Genomic DNA, 18,577 nt, shown 5'->3' with positions numbered 1-18,577 from the left:
TGCTCGAGAGGCCAGCGGTTAATTAAATGCTGCTTCAAGGAGAGTGGCGCTATAGGAATATCTGCTGGTTGATTCTTCAGCTGATGGATTCTGTCTCTCTGTGCATCCTTGACTAGGTTCAAACCCTTGTTTATTACCTTACTTTACCCACTCACGCATGCACTGCACATACTATTGATCTTATGGATTTACGTACTTGGCATTGTTCTTAAAGTGGGTTTTTTTTTTTCAACTTTGAAGTCACGGGTCATTCTTTTCTGGCCTGTAACAAATGAGTATGTGCCTACTGTGTCTGCACTTTGGCAAGCAGATGCTCCCATTTACTTTAATTTCAAGTGTGGAAAAAAACAAGGGAGGGGGTTAATTTCCACTTCCTTAGATAACTCAGGTGAGGGAAGCAGTCTTAACTATCTTATTTAACTATGTCAAATGATTTATATCAGTGATTTAATGATAGGTAACTTGATAAAAGGTAACTGCTGTAATTGCTGTCATCGTGACATAAAACATTAACCAGGTATACATGAGGCATATTAAATATTGTTCACCAGAAATACTTTGAATGACTGTTTGCTATCATTGTGGCAAAACGATTAGCTATTTTCGACTGTTATAAATATGATCAGCTTAGACGTGTTATTTAATAGTATGATCTACGTTCGGACAATCTGAACGTGTGTATGTATTGATTACACCGGCTTAACATTATGCTGTGTTCACAGCAACCACTTAAGTATTTATTGTTAACAATAAACAATATAGCATACATACGCCTGGTTAATGTTCCACAACATGGAGTTCTATTATGATGATTATGTGTGATCGTGTTCCGCTAATAGAATAAAGAGGTACTATCATAAAAAAGTCATTTAAAGTCTGTTATGGACTGGCTTCAGTAGCTACCATTAGGCTACCAATAACCATGTTAGTTAAGGTTGGCTCTACTTAAGTAATAAATAATGGCAAGGATACACTATTATTTCAAAAGCATCATAGATGTCCCAACAACACATACGGAAGAGAGAAACTACATATTGCTTTGCATATTGCTATTGAAAGACACAAATATCTACGTGTTTACAGGACAACAATTGCAACTTGGCTGAAAAATTGCAGAAAAGATTGCGCAGCTAACACTTCTTCATATCCATCATGTATACATGTGACCACAGAACATCCTGTCCATCTTGCTTGAAGATAGCACTGGTGATAGGCACACCAGTTCCTGTGTAATGGCTAAGAAAAAGAACTCCCATGGGCATATTAGATTCATGTGAAAATGTCAATCTCTGCAGAGGAGCTTGGCAGGGTCTCACAACTCTGGGGTAGCCCTACAAGCCCATACATTCCTTTTAAGTTAGAGGATGGACACCTGTAGGGCAGAGCCTCAAAGGTCAGGATGAAAACAGGACCTGGCCTCATTAAAACATCCCCCACCCTTGAGCTCAGTTAAGCTCAATTAAAAACCTAACCTCACACTGTTCCATTGATCTACCAAGCCTGATTGTGGGGAGGCTGGGTTACAGAGAGGGAGAGCAGAACTCCGTAGGGAACGCTGACAGCATTGGGAGCTTGAAGATCAGGTATGGCATGTGATGGTGTGAAGTGGTAATAAATCACTGTGCTTTAGAGAGTTTAATCATGGATACTGAAGTGTTTATTGTTGTGTTTTTCCTCCCTGCATTAATGTCTATTGACCGGGACACACATTTTCAGACGTGCATGCAAGCTAATTTGTTTGTGAAAGAAAGAGAATAATTTAACAGAGATGGAATTAAGGTTGACATCCAGAGAGCGAGCTGAACTTCACCAGGACAGGATCTAGTGTATAGCTGTGTGTGTGTGTGTGTGTGTGTGTGTGTGTGTGTGTGTGTGTGTTTTCCATGTTTGCCTTTGAGTATGTGAGGGTGGAGACTCACAAGGCAGGCTGTTCGGACAGATGCTTCACGAGGTTTGCCTGAGAAGATTACATAAGGATCGATTGCTGTGAGGTGTCTCTGTCACTCTTCATCCAATAAAGCCAAAAGATTAACGACTCAATCATTGATCCCGTCATTCAGCCTGCAATTCTCTTTCATCGCCGTCTTCGCAATCTGAGAGCTTTTAAGAAACTAAAACTATTTGATCTGTCAATCCATTCATGTGTGAATTTGTTGGAAGGTGCAAGCACTGAAATTTTAAGACAGATTAAATGAGTGGAAGCTGAAATTTCTACTGCATCTGAGGTACCACTGCACACTCTACACCAGGGGTGTCAAACTCATTTTAGTTCAGGGGCCACATACAGCCCAATTTGATCTGAAGTGGGCTGGACCGATAAAATCATAGAATAATAACCTATAAATAGCGACAACTCCAAAGTTTTCCCTTTGTTTTAGTGCAAAAAAGTAGAGGTACATTCTGAAAATGTTCACATTTAATGAACTATCTTTTTACAAGACATTATGAACAACCTGAAATTTGTCTTCTCTGTAATTTTTACACTTTACAAAGTCACCCCGCGGGCCGGATTGGACCCTCTGTGAAGCCCCTGCTGCCATGTAAAAAGAATATTCTGTCAACTTGAGGCTGTCTGCACCATAGACTCTATACGGTCTGCACTCTCTAACGGCCAAGAGGGGGTTTTCAGCAGCACTGGCTGCAGTGTGGGGAAATACCTCTCAAAACTGGGACATCTGGGACAGTTGCTCTCACTGAAGCTTTTACGTGTTTTCTTTTGTGTCTGTATCTTTGACTTGGTCATTAAGGATGTGTAACTTAAGTCCCTGCTCTCTGACCCTGGTCTGCAACTGGGTTGTGGCAGCTACCGCGCCAGCAGCTCTGGAATTCTTTGCCTTGAAATGAATACACACTGATGTTTAGCAGCTATCATGTTTGCTGCGTTTGCCGTCTTAGTTTAGCGTGTTACTATGCATGCCATCATTGACTAATTAGCAGCACACAAAGTATGGCTGAGGTCGATGGAAGAGTCAAATGTATCTGTTTCGATCAGGGTCATTGTTACATATTGTTCCACTTCCCTTTCCCTTGACTTCGTGTAATTTCTCTACTGTCAGAATCTCCAGGCCATAGTGTCAGCGTGCATGTATGCAGCTGATGACATGTATTTATCCTGCTACACAATTTGCCACAAAAAAAAAAACAACAGCCACAGCTGCCTTTTTCAAGAAATAAAACATTTGACATGAAGATTATTGGTTTAGTCCTCTTTATGTGTCAGACTATTCCTTTTCTGTTTTCTTATATCTTGGCATAGAAAAAAGAGAAAATGGTGAAGACCAGTTTTGAAGAACAAGAAAAATATACCTATAGCACTCAAGCCAGACGGCAGATGTGAACATATAAGGCGCGGCTGAATGCTTCTACTGCTGCTGTTGGCCGTACTGGGCTCCTATTGCAGTAACCATTACAAACATCTGTCCTTATTTAGAAGCTGTTAACCTTTGGTGGGAGCATTTCACATCCATTTTGAAAAGAACAACCATTATTCACCTTATTTATTCATGAGTCACCACACTCATCCTCACCAGCCAAGGACAGTAATGCATCTGAGGAAGTGCGTCTATTTCAGCCTGTGTGGTGGTAGTGGAAGTGGTCCTCTATAGTAACTGCATTCTGTCTCTTAAACAGTATTTAAAGGGCGCTTTGTGTCCAGTTAGCTGTCGTTTCAAAATGTTAAAGTCTTGTAGTAGATGAAAGGATTCTCGTTTGAAACAAAGTGCAGACATACAGTACACTGTAAAATAAAATGCGCAAAACACACCCAGATATGCAATCAGGCAGGACAAAATCCAAACCTTGAAAGCTGCACAGAGCCAACAGTGTGTTCACCAATAGCTGTAACAGCTGCATTTCTAGTCTTCAGCATTTGTCATGATGTGTCACTGCTTCAAGCAAAGTGACCCCTGGGAGTTAGTTTCAGTAGATTATTGACAGAAAGACCAGTGGCGTAGCCCTCCATGACCTGGATCATCCCTTTCTTCCTGGAAATGTAAGACTATCACTCAGCCGCTCTCAGGGCTGATTAGCTTTAAAGTGATTTTCACTCCAACGCCGTTGCTCTGTATATCAGGAAACACTTTTACGGTGCGCAGTGAAATTTCTTTAGAAGCTACAGCCGATAGCGTGTAAAATCTATTTCCTTTTAAAATGCAGCGCTTTACTGTGATATCATCCCTTTAAAGGTGATGCTAGACAGTGTCCACAGATTATTGTGTAAGGAGAAACAAAAAGCAGATGTGCACCTTGTTTCCATAACAGCAGACCTTTTATTTCAGTTTTCCTGTTGCCTGGTGACCAGATGTCCCCACTGAATAAAGCGAGTTTTAATTTACGAACATTAGTCCCGGTGTCCCAGCAGGACAGTCTTTGTGCTAAATACTAGACTGAATTTATGTTTTGTTATGAAATAGTTAAACTGTTACCAAGACTGGAGCTGGGCGATTAACAGATTAGATTAATGTTCTGAATGGAAACTCACTCTCTGTCACTCACAGTCATAATGACCATAACGTCTCTTTAACAGGAAATGGCAATGAGCTCAGACAAGAGTGTTGGCAGCAGTAACTTTTGTGAATTGAATTATTCTATTATTATTATCATTATTATATAAGTATTGATATTGAAATAAGGAAAATGAATGATTTTCTTAAATCAGCAATAAAAGAGATTAAAAACATTTTTTTCTTGCAGAGAAGCTTGTTGTTGTTCAGATGAGACACAACATTTATTCATGCCCAACCAACTTATCATCAGCTTAACCGGCCAAACCTCAGTCCTGCATTTTATTCATACTCTACATACAATATATTCCTGCATTGTGTCTACTTTGTACCAAGTGTTCTTAATACTTACTGTGTTTGTATAATGTTTGTTTTTGCAGTGCTAGCAGATTTACAGTGTTGCCTCAGGATGGCATTGTTAGTCAGTCAAGCAGGATCAATACATATCGTGATGTGATTTTTCCTTAAATCATACAGCATGAATCCTTATGTTCATAGTGACCCCCGACCCTTTATCTGGTGCCAATACAGGGGAAATATTCACTTGTGTCCAAGAAAAATCAACATTGCACATGGCCATGAGTGTCTGCCACAATTATCAGGCCAAAAAAGATGAATTTGCTCACAAGGTATGCAGTAAGAGGCAGACAGCAAGGACACGTCTTGTGCACATTTCCTCTTCAAAGGGGTTAAACCCTTTTGATTTTAAAGACCTTTGGCCTTTCCTCCATTGGCATATGTGGGACAAAATTTACATTTTTTTCAATACTTGTGATGCCCTAGAAATATTTATTTTACCGCCTGAGAGACAGTAAAGCCTCTGTCTGTACAGCACAATGTAAGATATTGATTCTGAATGTATCAGCTGCTTTTGCTAATGAACTTAGCGGTGCACCCCAACCCACAGCTGATGAGTCTGTGTGTATATGTCTATTTGACATGGTCTCATCTGTGAACCACAACAGAGTTAACCTGAGGTCACAGTTTGAAAGCTGTGTGATCCACTAAGGAGAGAGCTGATGGTGGGTTAATAATGAGAAAAGAGAAGCGAAGAGTTTGAGCGTTGCATTTCTGGATCATGTTCAACCGTCCCTACAATAAAAGAGGTTATAACTCATGGGTCATAAGTGGGTGTGAGTTTGTCACTTTCCCCTCCACAGATACATGACTGTGAATTAATCAGTGAGAAATTTCCATTTTTTGATGAGATACACAGTATGATTGTCAATTTCGTTATTCATCTTGTCTGAAATTGTGACCTGAAATGATGGATGTGAAGGACTGAGATGAAACAGGAGGCGTAAGGAGAGGAAAACCACATTAATGGAGGGAAAGGGGATGGAAGTGATGCAGGTCAGCCAATCAGATATTTATCGGATGAAGTTTGAGAAACTGCTGAAACTTGATTTTATTGTGTTTTTCTTTGGCGATCAAACAATGCACACTGTGCTGGGAAAAGGATCTCTCTTATTTCACTTTCTTCTTTCTTTTTCATTATCTTTGTTATTGGTGCAACTCTTGCTTCACACCTCCTCTTCCACCCACCTGCAGGCCCTACGGGAAAAGTCCTATGAGTCTGCCATGTTGACGTCACCTCCTCATTATGCCAACTGTTGTCCAACAGAGGGACTTGTTTCTATGCCACCAAACAAAAGCTTTGTCTGTGTCTCCTGGCAAAATGAAACTTTTAGGCCCCTCAGGAAACCAACTATTCATTATTGTGTGACTCATTTATCCCAACAGTGTGCTCACATTAACCCTGGGCTCCATTCTGTTTGTCTCAGTCCATTAAAAAAACTGTTCCAGAGCGTGTAGTCACTCATCTGTGCTCAAAAGGATGAATCATGATATAAATAATATTGAGGGATTGCTTTCCTCTCAGTAGGTTAAACTTCGTAGCTTGATCTCCAATTATTTGCTGCTTTTCTCTGAATCGAATCCTTCTACTCAGAGTAGATTGATATTCTGTTGCCCTCGATTAAGCTCCTTTGAAGCTGACAAGTTGGAGAGTGATTTCTAAAGGTGCATACTTACTGGGCCCATTACACTTTTTTTTAACCAGTTGCGCCACATGGAAGTTGTCAGAAGATGGTTATTTTTAGATTAAATATAAAGAGATCATTTGGCATTTATAAATGATGTTGCACCGGACATATCTGGTGGCAATATTTGTTGAGACATGGCTGAGACATAATTGGCTGTCACTCTACATATTTTTTTCAGTTTAACTTTGTCCTCCTTTTTGACATGTTAACCTACTAGAATGACCCTCTGTTACAGCAGAAGGGGAGATATATAACATTAGACATGTTTGGAAGTATTTGATGTAACTCTCTGTCACCAGCTCATATAATCCTCCAGCCATGACTAAACCCTGAATGAACTCTGCTGGGCTGACATTGGATGTGCTGAATGACTTGCTCCACCACACGGCCATACATGCACAAAAAGAGAACCAGATACTAGCTTCCATTCCTAATAGAGTTTCTCAGTGGCACATGAAGCAAGAAAAGTTCAACTCCCGGGTATAAAATGACCCGGATCTTCCAGAACTGAGGGGCCTAGAGAGGAAGTAGACCAGACTTTTAACCTCAACTCCCAACCGCTCAGTCTCATGCACATGACATTACATTATGCCTGGGAGAATAACTCTGGATTTGGCTGGTAATGAAATTTAAAACTCTTACGACATAATGCTCTAAATGAGGGCTATTTGAGTGCTCACACTGGGAAGTTAATGTACCTAAATTTTCAGATCAGTTTCTTTCACGGTGTACAGGGAAAAGTCCTTCTTGGCCTGAAAGCATTACCCAACAGACCCAGAAGTTGAAATTACACAGTTTGGCCACTACATCAGATTTGCTTCAAAGCCAAATGTTTTTCCTGTGTCCACTTCTCTTTATAAATCAATGCACACGACCATGTGGCTTCTCCAGGAACCTCCTGGGACACAGTGTTAGCTTATTGCTAATGCTTAATACTGACAGCTATTCACCCAGCCATCATCATTCAACAACAACTGTTGCCAGGTGGGAAATGTAGAATTATCGTACCACAGACTTGAAATTATCGTATTTTGGGGTAAATTATCGCACATAACCAAAATAACAAGCTTACTGTAGCACGAAATATAGTCAAATATAGTCGTTCTATATGTGTTTAAAAGCACCCTCATCCACTGCTGTGCGCTCCAATTTAGTTGTGTTACACTAATGTGTCCCCCATAAACAAATGACAGGTGGGAGCAAATGAGCCAAATCATGAGGCCACCCACCGTTAGGGGATTGACACAGCAGGTTAACTTTTTTTGAAACAGTGTTCATAATAACTGAGAAGAAAATAAAGAGTAAATCTGGCTTCACTTAGTGAAAGTTATTTTTTTATTTTCCAATATTTGAATACTATTTGAATTACTTATATGAACAATCTTTTTTCAAAGAATAATTGAGAACATTCTCTCTTTGTCCTCAAAAATGACAAATAACTGCACATCTTCAAACTTAAAAAGTGCCTGCTGCCAACTATTACTCAATAATAAAACAAATCAATTAATTAATGGGGCACGATCAGCCAATCATGCTCATTATTCCGAGACCAATGTCACTTGTATCCAGGTGCTCGTATCTCACGCTAAACCAATTACGATTGGTTGGAAATGTCACATGATAAGAGATGCCTTCACAGTTCACAAAAACTAAAGTGCTTTAATTGGAATTAAAAAAAAGTGCCAGTCCTGAAAAATATCATCCTGCACAGCATGTAGCTTTAAATGTCTGCCTTTTGGTTTCTTGCCAAGGTGAGTTTCAGTCACCAAACCCAGAAATTCTGTTCATACAACTAATCCCCCCCTAAACTATAGAAAATAAAATACTAAAAGCTGAAAGGCCATTCCTAAAGTGGGAAACTCTATGCCATCGTAAGGGTTTGCAAGTAGTCGTATCCTAGGATGGCGATGTGCGGTTTTGCCTTGGAACTGCCTGCAACAAAAAGGTGTTTGATTGAAAAAATGGTTACAACTGTAGTCTCCCATGTCATACATAGCTGTGGGGACATCAACTAAATGGAAACTTGTTGTTATATTATAATTATTATTATGGCTAATGTAATAATAATAATAATAAAACACCTCATAAACCTAAAAAGACATTAAATGTATGTATTGTTTTAGCTGTAAAATCATAGCAATGCAACATAGCAGATGCAGGTTGCTGTATAACCCTAAAGAAGAAGAAGAAACAGTTAGGGCAACCACTTTAATTAGTGTTTGGGGTCAATGCAAAACCTTCCATCAGCATCCTTGACAACAACTCCCTAAGGGCATCATGTCAGCAGTGTCCCTGCCTGCAGTGCTCTGCCCTAAAAATGGTCACGTACTTGACTCTGTGTAACTTAACCTTAGATTTACAATCCGCTAACTGAGTTACAAGGTATGTTTGAGAGGTGACAGGGTAATGTGCTGTGATGTGACACTCTATCAAGGTCACTGCCGGTGACTGCCACGTTACTGGGACAGTTGCTGGTAATACAGTCAAGGTCACAGGTGTAAATATCCAAGCTTTAATCCAAAATGTGTCATACTGGATGTAATAAATAGTTATGTAAGAGGCAACTAAAGAAAGAAAAGCTAAGGATGACACTTCCATCACTGGAACAAGTGAAGGAAGAAGAGCTGGGAAATATTCAGTATAATTTATTAATCCAATGTCGAGATGTCCTTGATACCAAGGGGGGGGGGTCTTAACACAAAAAATGACTCCCAGTTGTGTGGATGCCACTAATATACAGTATACTTGAGGTAAAGGTCTTAAATTGCATGGGCCACTGGGAGAGTCTGTTTTCTACTTCTCTGGCCATATATGTATTATACTGGACAGAGCAGGCAAATGTATTTCGGGTGGCATGCTGGTTTCCAAAAATCTGTGCCATTTATTAATGTAGTTAGGATTTCCGCTGTCTAAAAAGGAAAGGAAAAAATATTAATCTTATCTTCGTCTACATCATTTTCTGCAAGCAGTGCCACCCTGCAGGATGAGAGGAACGCAGTGGGGATGTTCCTCAGCAGACAAAGACACAGCAGAAGAGGAGCAGATCGATGGATCTTGTCCCTCTTTTTGTCCTTGCTGTCACGCTGTCTGGCTTTTGTTGCCACTGGCTTTTTCTAAATGTAAAAAATTGGTAAGGCACCAACCACTTCAATAGATGTTTTTTTTTTTTTAACATGGTCCACACATGGCTTCGTAACAAGCCTTTTAACGGCAGAGTGCCTTGCTTCTAGCAGGACTTGAGAGGAGTGAGAGTGTGTGTGTGTGTGTGTGTGTGTAAGGGGGGGGGGGGCAGTTACACAAGTTTAATTATCACTGCCACATGCCTATATTAAGAATGCAATATGAGCTGAAACAAACAGGCTCCGAACAAATGAGCCTTGAGCAAACAGGAAAGAGCTCAATGCCTCTGAAGGCTACATTGAAGCACACAGACAACTTTTTATTGATACAGATCCGTTCTATGGCACTGATAACAGATAAGCATGGACACACTCATCCCCATCTATATCAGTCATTCCAGCACAACAACATGGCCAATGCACGAACCAGGACCACTGAAGCAGGGTCATAAATATGGTTGGTGCTACACTGGATCAGCCGGAGGGACGGAGAAGGAACACTCATCAGTTGTCTCATCAGCAAAACAACCAATCACGGGCTTTCTGCCAGAAAGCCGCTGTTTGTGTCTCACGTGAAAGCAAAAGTTGAACTCCTGAACTGAACAACCATCTTTTACCAGACATAACCAAGTAGGGTTTTTTTGACTAAACATAGCCAAATTCTAACTGCAAACTGAAAATAATAAATCAGCTATGTCTAAAAATAAAGAGTTAACACTGAACTCATACTCCAGTCTCCAAGGTGAAACTTCTGCTCCCACGTCCCATTTACGCAGACTTTGTTTGTCTTTCTGTCAGATCACTTTATGAAGGCTTTCTGGAGGCCCTGACGGCTAACTTTTCCCATAACCAACACACACGAAATCTACACACGAGTTGGGGCACCCCTTTGGTAATATCCAACAGACACAGATGCTAACAGAGACAGGGCCATCTCACTATCATGGAGCTCAGTGTGGCAGTGCAGAGTGATCACCTGAGACTTCAGCTGTTCTTTGCTTCCTACAGGCCACAGTTTCTCAGCACAGTCAATCTCAGATGTGGGGAATGACAGGACAATTTGTGGGAAGAGCGAGTGGTCAACCACCGTTGCAGCAATCAGTTGGTTACGGGCTACTTGTCGGCCTGGCTCATCTGCTCCATTATGAGCGGTGGAGGTCAATTCATCAGTTTGCTGCTGCATATTCTGGACACGCTCCTTGAAACCAGCGAGCACACTGCTAATCCCAAGTGCATCGATAGAGTGTTGGATAAAACATCATTGTCATCATCATTGTATGTTGGTAGTTTCATTAAAAAGGGCTTTTATGACTCTTTTCAGTTTCATTGATTATAGTGGAAGCATAGTGTTGCAGCAGCTGCTCTGCAAACAGTCCTCAAATGTTGCATGTTCACTGTAGCCTGAATAGAGTTTGTGGCGTATTCCCAAACAACCAGACTCCGAGAAGAACAGACCCCATTACATTTTGAAAGTAATTTGCCCAACATTGACTAATATGTTCTTGTTTCCTCCACCTGTTTGTTATGCTGCTCAGTGGAGCACCTGTATGCAGTCTATATTTGGGCAGAAATGTTAACCCTTTTAAATAAGTTCAATGTCAAAGCACTATTCAGGTGACTCCCACATTTTGCAGTACTCTCAGAGAAATATTTCAAATATGTTTCATTCAAAGTAGTATGAAATTCACTTTTTCCACTGTATTTCCTCAAGTTAGCTGGTGTTTGCTAAGACAGTCTGCCTCATACTGTCCTCTATTCTTTGTCGACTGTGAATTCCAAGCTACTGTTGATGCTGACAGCCACTCATGTCTGAAATATGAAATGACTCTGTAGCGGGGCTACTGTCAGTCCTACTGGAAATCAAATATGTGTGAATACACATTGAATACACTCTTAACATGCATATTCATATTCATGTTCGTGCTCATATTCATATTCATATTCATTCATGTTCATTTTTCCACATACAATACACATCGCATTGTGAGAGAGGGTCTAGCCCCACTCTAGCCCCAATTCCCAAATTCTATGTGCATGTTAAGAGAGGAGGAGATGACATTTTCTGTTATTATTATATCACACATTGGTTTATGAATCTGTATTTTTACATGTGAGATATAGATGTTTACAATAAGAGGTCATGAAAAGGTCTTTGATAGCATAATACATCGATACATCAAACAATTATTGCAACAAACATCATAGCATAAAATTGGATCTACCAAAAAAAAACGTCAAACTTTTAAATACCAAGTACATCCATAAATAAAAACCATAGAACCATTCGCCAAATAAGAGTGAACCTTGATTAAATCATTATCATGAAGCTATCAGCTAAGTGAGCAATTATCCATAATGGTCCACTTATTTGATGTCAGGTCTTCTGAATTGATTTCTGTAATTATTCCCCTTGTTATGATCTCGAGTTTAGTTATTGTCTCGTCTCTTGTCACTTCCGGTTTTATTTTGAAATTCCCTGTCCTCCTCTCGTTTCAGATATTTTTAGATACTTCCTGTCCTCCTGTGTCTTGTCCTCTGTGATTGTCTGGCCCCGCCTTGATTGTTTCCACCTGTTTCCCATTACCTGGTGTATTTTAGTCTCCGTCTCCCTTTGTCCTGTGCCAGTTCGTCATGTACCTTTGTCTTGTCAACCAGCGTTCCTGTTTCCTTGGACCTTGTCATGAATCCGTGTCTGAGTTTTGTCTTTGTGTTGATACTTTTTTCAAGCTTTGTCTTGCTCCTTTTGTTGTTACTTTTTGTACGTAAATTAGTCTGATATTTTTCCTTTGTTCATTTTGTCTCTCATTTTTGTATAGATTGCCTTTGGCCTGAGTATTTCTGTTTGTTGTATTTTGTTTTGTTTTTTACTCCTGCTTTTACGGAGTTGTTTTTGTTTCCATAGTCTTAGCTTTTTGCCACCGTGCTTGTTTGTTTTGTCTTTTCTTAATAAAGTTTATTTTGATACTTTTGAGTCGTGAGTGTGGGTTCTGTTCGCCTCCAGGCATAACACCCCTTAAGTATCTTTGTGAAACCATGTTCACTCTTATGCAGTTACATTTTAAAACATCTTTTTCTGTCCGTTCTGACCTTCCAACCAGTTTAAGATGAATTCTATAGCGGAAACATAACGTTTTTTGTGAAGGAAAAACAGAATGTTTTTCATGAATTGTAATGATGTTTTATAGACAAGGTCAAACCAATGTCCTCTCTCCTACCAAATCTGCTATTTGCTAACATAAAAGGCTACAGATATTTGCAGAGATAGCTTTTAAGTTTGTTGTGTCAGCTATGTGCCTGCGTACATATACTGAACATGATGAAACATAGATTTGAGGGCCTCTGTGCTTCAGCCCAGGAATTATAGTAAGCAGCTGGCACTGAAGACCTGCAGTCTATTTTTAATTTGCACTCATTTTAACAGCAGAAACAGATAGACGTCAGTTTCCCCCCCTGTGGTGTGTGATTGCTGGTGTTTATTGGCTGCACACAAACACAAAATAATGGAGGGAAGGGGTCTTTACCATGGCAACCAAGAAGACTTGTCTAGATCCCTTGGTAATTTCCAGTTTATACAAAACAAGTGACCATCACCACAAAATAATGCACAGGTTTGTTGGTGAAATACTGAGTTGGGGCATTGATAGCTGTGATGGTGGTTTGTTGTCTCTGTGAGCGTGCTGTACACGTGCTCTATTGATCCATCAATGAATGAAGAATGAATGAATCAACACCAATAAATACCAGTAACACACTACAACACAACACCAGTAAATTCCACTCTGTGATTGCATCTGTATTTGTTTTTTGAGCGTATTTAATGAATGAATATTTAAAATATTTCTTCTGCATGGTTGTATCCACCACTGAGGTCAATGAAACAACTGAAATAACTGTAAAAGACATTGTACAACACAAAGATCACAAGCTTTGTCTCCGATCACTCTCATTGTTCGTGTGTGTAGGTGGAGTGGATGATACTGTCTTTACTACAAAATATTTACTCAGCGTAGTAGCCCTTTGCTTACGTCAGCTGAATCCAGGCAAAGCATGATACAAGTAAGTCAAGACTTTTACTAGTGTACTGCCCGTAGTTCAATGCCCTTCATCATCAGCCATCATCTGACAGACATTTCCTGTGTCATGCTACATTAAACACTGTACGGCCATCATGATACATCATTCATCAATCTAGTTTGTATAAAGGGTTGGAATTCGCGTCAAAATGACAAACTCCAAGGCTACATATTTTTATTATCCTAGCTACAGCTGGTAACATTTGCATATAGATATCAGTTGACCCTTTGTTTACTTCCCTCACTGAGAGAGGCGAAAATGAAAAGACTCCATCAATCAAAGCTCAGCGTTGAGAAAGGAAGAGAGAAGAGGAAACTGAGAGGAAAAGAAAGAGAGAGGGTGATGGAGAGGAGAGAGGAAGAGCAGGTGCGGCCCATCGTGCCCAGAATTATGTCCCTGTGCTGTTCAGCACAAACAAAAGTTAACCTGATCACATTCAAACTATGTAATTACCACAGAGATATACTGTACGCGTTCTTTGGTAATTAAAGTGGAACCTATCGGCTCAATTTTACAACAAAAAGAAAAACAGCAGTTATGGCTCAGTCCAGTGTCTCTTCTTCCCTGCTCTCCTGTTCTCCTTCTTCCCCTGTGTCTCCTGTGTGTCTCTCAGTGTGTGTGTGTGTGTGTGTGTGTGTGTGTGTTTATGGGCAGAGCTGCCAGCTTCTCTATAGAGGATCACTCACCTGCGAGCCACTCAGCTGCACACCTGCCGCTCATCCAAACAACCCGCCTCCACAGTACTTAACCCCGGCTCAGCGATCCACTCATCTCCAGTTTGTCAGCTGACAGCAGTGAACACAGAAGGAAAGAGAGAACAGATAGAAGAGGAGAGGTGAGAGAGGAATAAAGAGAATGAAATGTACAGATGCAGCGAGACAAGAGGACATGAGAGAGGGGGAGCAGGTTATAGAAAACAGACATATTACTGCTTGATAGATTCATGCTGCTGCCCACTGACATGGTTTTAAAGCTATTGTGATCCAATGTTTCCTCTCCAAACATCTTTAAAAGGCACCTATTTAGATCAGGGAAATTGATTTTTCTCTTTTTTGCTCAGTTTTTGGACTTCTGTGTTCCTAAAACCCTGCAAACGCCCATTTTCCCCGTAAATGACCCAAGCTGGTTGTTTGCAGTTTGTTCAGTAAACACCCTGAAGGAGGCACAGGCATGAGGATGAGAGAGTGTCTTTCTTGTACAAGTATTGACACTCATTTGAGTGGATAGTTTCCAAGAGCAAATGCCATCAGGTCCTTGGGCTCGTTGTGACTCCCACTATCTCTTCCACTAAAGGTTTTTGTTTGCTGAGGGGTAGTGAATAACTGCACTGCACTAACTTGCTATAAGAAACATACCATACACCCTGCACCCTCTCTACAAGAAATGTTTTAACAGCTTTGAAATAAGAAATAAATCTGTTCTCTACGGTGTAAAAAGAAACTCAACTTGTCTTTTGGCCAATAATGACTCCTGGAAATCAGGCATGCTGCTCATTTATATGGAAATAAACAGTCCCTGAAGGATCAGCCCCGCCTCTCTAGCCCTCAGTTTCTGCACCTTGACGCAATTACCAGTGGTCCTACAGACAGGAATGAATTCTTAATTGAAAATTGATTAAAAAAAAACAACCTTTTGTTGCTTCACTTTGCTTCTAAACTCTGCTCCTGTGCACTTTTATCAAATCACACCACAGGTATTAATTAGGCCAAAGTGAAACAGATTGGTAGGTGGTCCAAGCCGGATGGGGGGGCACTGTGGAGTATACATAGAAGTAATTATAAAAGTTAAAGCTATGTATTTATCTGGTGTATCTAAATTAGAGTGTGTATTTTCATGTGCTGGTGCCTAACTCGTCAGAGGGTTTCCTTTTCATATTAAAGGTCGGCACTATGCAGTAAACAACAAGCTGGATGTTATTCATTTCCTATTTATAACCTCGGTATCACACAAGCTTCCACATCTATTGGCCTCCACAGACTGAGTCAGCATACTGATGCCTTCATTGCAATGCAGCAGCACCTTCCACAATTGATTCATTTTAATTTGTAAACTAGATTTGATGAGCAAATGAATTTCTCCTTTGCATGAATTACTCAAAATGTCTTGTTGAACATTAAGGACTGCTCTCTGATCAATTTCCAACTAATTTCTTTAGTTCTTTTCTCAGCTTGTTTTTGGCTGGTTTCTCCCATTCTTTAATTAAGAAGTAAGAATCCTTAGAAACCTTCTCTTATTATATGTATTTTCCCCTAATGTTCTTCACAAACGTTGTCTACCGTAGGTGAGATCATCTTTCAGAATTTTAGAAAAGTATAGCAACCCTCACAGAAATCCAGTCCAGAAGCTGATCTTTGAAATGTTTTAATTATTTGGTTTTTTTCAGATCTTATTTATTCAGTTAATTGTTCAATTGTACATACACATCTGAGTGCTGTGCATAATACTGTTACTGAATCCTGCATTTTTTAATTTCTAATGGTGGACTGCACCCCGTGCATGTTGCTAAAACCCCAAAGTCCCAGAGCAGGTATAGAGGAAATCACCTCTAAGTAGCTCAGTAGCTGAGCTCCCATATATATCCGACCTCATTTGCATTTTTTTTAACTTCACCTGAACTACTCCCCTGAAGCATCAATGATTTTCTTCCTTCACGATACCTCAGTCAGAGTATTTGAAATGCTCTGTAATGTACATGTTGCTGGTCAAACAGCTTTGTGAGGCCCGTCAAGATCAAATATCTTCACCCCAAAGACTTCCAATAAGGAGATGATCCCAAAACATCTGGCCAGAGGTGGACAAGGCATTGATTTCACACTCAGTGGGGTGTTTGTTTTCTTCATGTTTGGAGTTGGGAGTTACCACACTGGGTGTAAAATACGCAGTTATCTCCATCTTATACTACTTAATAATTCTACTCCAGTGCATTTCAGACATTTACATTTACATTTAGCTGGGGCTTATAGTATAGCTTGTAGTTTAACAAACTGAATGTGAAATATATTACTAGCTTATAAATATGATTAATAGCTCTGGTACCAGACTACATAACACTATACAAGGTAGTCCAACCTTAGCACCACCTGCTAGCCCAGGTATAATGTTTATTCAGTTCAACATCAAGATGCTTAGCATGCTAACATTACTAACTAGCACTGACCACAAAGTAAAGCTGAGACTGAATGGAAAGTCATTAGTTTTGCTGGTATTTTATCACAATTCAAAGTGCTGACTTTATTTAAATTTTGTCCTGATGATGTCACCGGATTAAAAGTCAGAGAAGTCATTAAAATCCATCGTCTGGACGCTGGATATCTGTACACAATGTCATGGCAGTTCATCCGCTATTTGTTGAAATATTTCAGCCTGGACAAAAGTGTTTGAAAGACGAGGGGACTCCACCCCTTTGTCAATGGCCTCCGTACTGTGTGTGATGTTACAGTCAGGGTCTTTGGGTTTTCTTTTTCACATTACAGATACTGGCTCATTATTCCCTCACCACACTCTGTCAGCCATCATTTTGTGGTGTATTCATGTTCTGTGCAAAAAGTACTTTTTCAAGGCACTCCTTGAGCTTGCCTGGTGCGTCAGGGCCCAGACGGTTTAAGGCAGCCCTGATTATGTGTCATTTGCAGTCACCCAACAACCTGGCCTAAACCAATAGTCATTTTACAGCTATACTTGGCCTTGGTGTGTGTGAGTGTGTGCGTGTGTTTGCAAAAATTCTTTCTGTAGACGGACATTTAATTACATCTGTTCTTAAAAGTTAATCAACCTCTGCAAATCATCTCTAAGATGAAGCTGACTGAACACAGAGCCCGTAATCCCATGATACACAAGTCAAGCAAGGAGCCATTGTTCAAACTTGCCTTTCTTCCTCAGTAATGAGTTATGATTATCGTAATGGCCTTTAAAATATCTCAAGATTGTTCTTGACTGCAGACACACATCTTGCTGCAAGGGAAAAGAGCAGGGGGCAGTACAGGAGGCATTTCATAACCGAGGAGTAACAAATAAACTATGGCAACTGAAGTGGTTGCACGGTGACAACATCAGCGGCCTTTGATATTGCTCATCATCTCCTTTATGGAATGCTAAATATTTCTGTTTTTTGTTTTTTTATGTCGGCTGTGTTTTCTTTCCTACAATGAAAGCCACAAATTATCTCTGTCCATAAATTAGCTAACAGCATAATTACTATGTACCATCCAAAACAAAGCTTTTGTGGCTGCGTGTTTATGCTGAACACCAGCATAATACAATACCAAACAAAACACAGTATCAAGCTCGCTATGTGCAGTTGTGTTCCCCAATGCTTGAAGTGCTGGACAGAGTACACAAACATGGTGGGAACACAGACAGACAGAAACACTAGCTCCTTGTATCTATTCAACACAAAACATTTACCGTACTAATTGAACTGCTTTTGAGGGCAGCTTTGCGTAGTGGACTGCTCTGAACATCCTATGTGAAAAGCCCCCTGAGGCTGAGTTCTTGTGTGTTGACCAGCAGGTAAAGAACACATCTAATGGGCCGGCATGTTTGTGTGGTTGTGAAAGCCACTTTATAGACACTTTGTTGGTCATTTCACTCAACTGCTTTGCCTCCCTGCAGAAGAAAACCAAACCCTATATCTGAATAGTGCATTTTAAAAACATACCTAATGGCCATGTCAATATTTTACACTATCCAGCTGTACTTAGCAGCATGTTCACATACTGATGTGAAGCAGGTATAATATTTTACAGGTTCATCAACTTAGTTTAGCCCGTTTTTGTATTTTCAAAATCAGCTAGATCTACTGATGTAGCTGATGATTGATTATTTTCAATTAACATTA

Source organism: Pempheris klunzingeri, chromosome 10 (assembly GCF_042242105.1).
Source record: "Pempheris klunzingeri isolate RE-2024b chromosome 10, fPemKlu1.hap1, whole genome shotgun sequence".
NCBI classification, from domain to species: domain Eukaryota; kingdom Metazoa; phylum Chordata; class Actinopteri; order Acropomatiformes; family Pempheridae; genus Pempheris; species Pempheris klunzingeri.
This window is presented reverse-complemented; position numbering follows the sequence as displayed.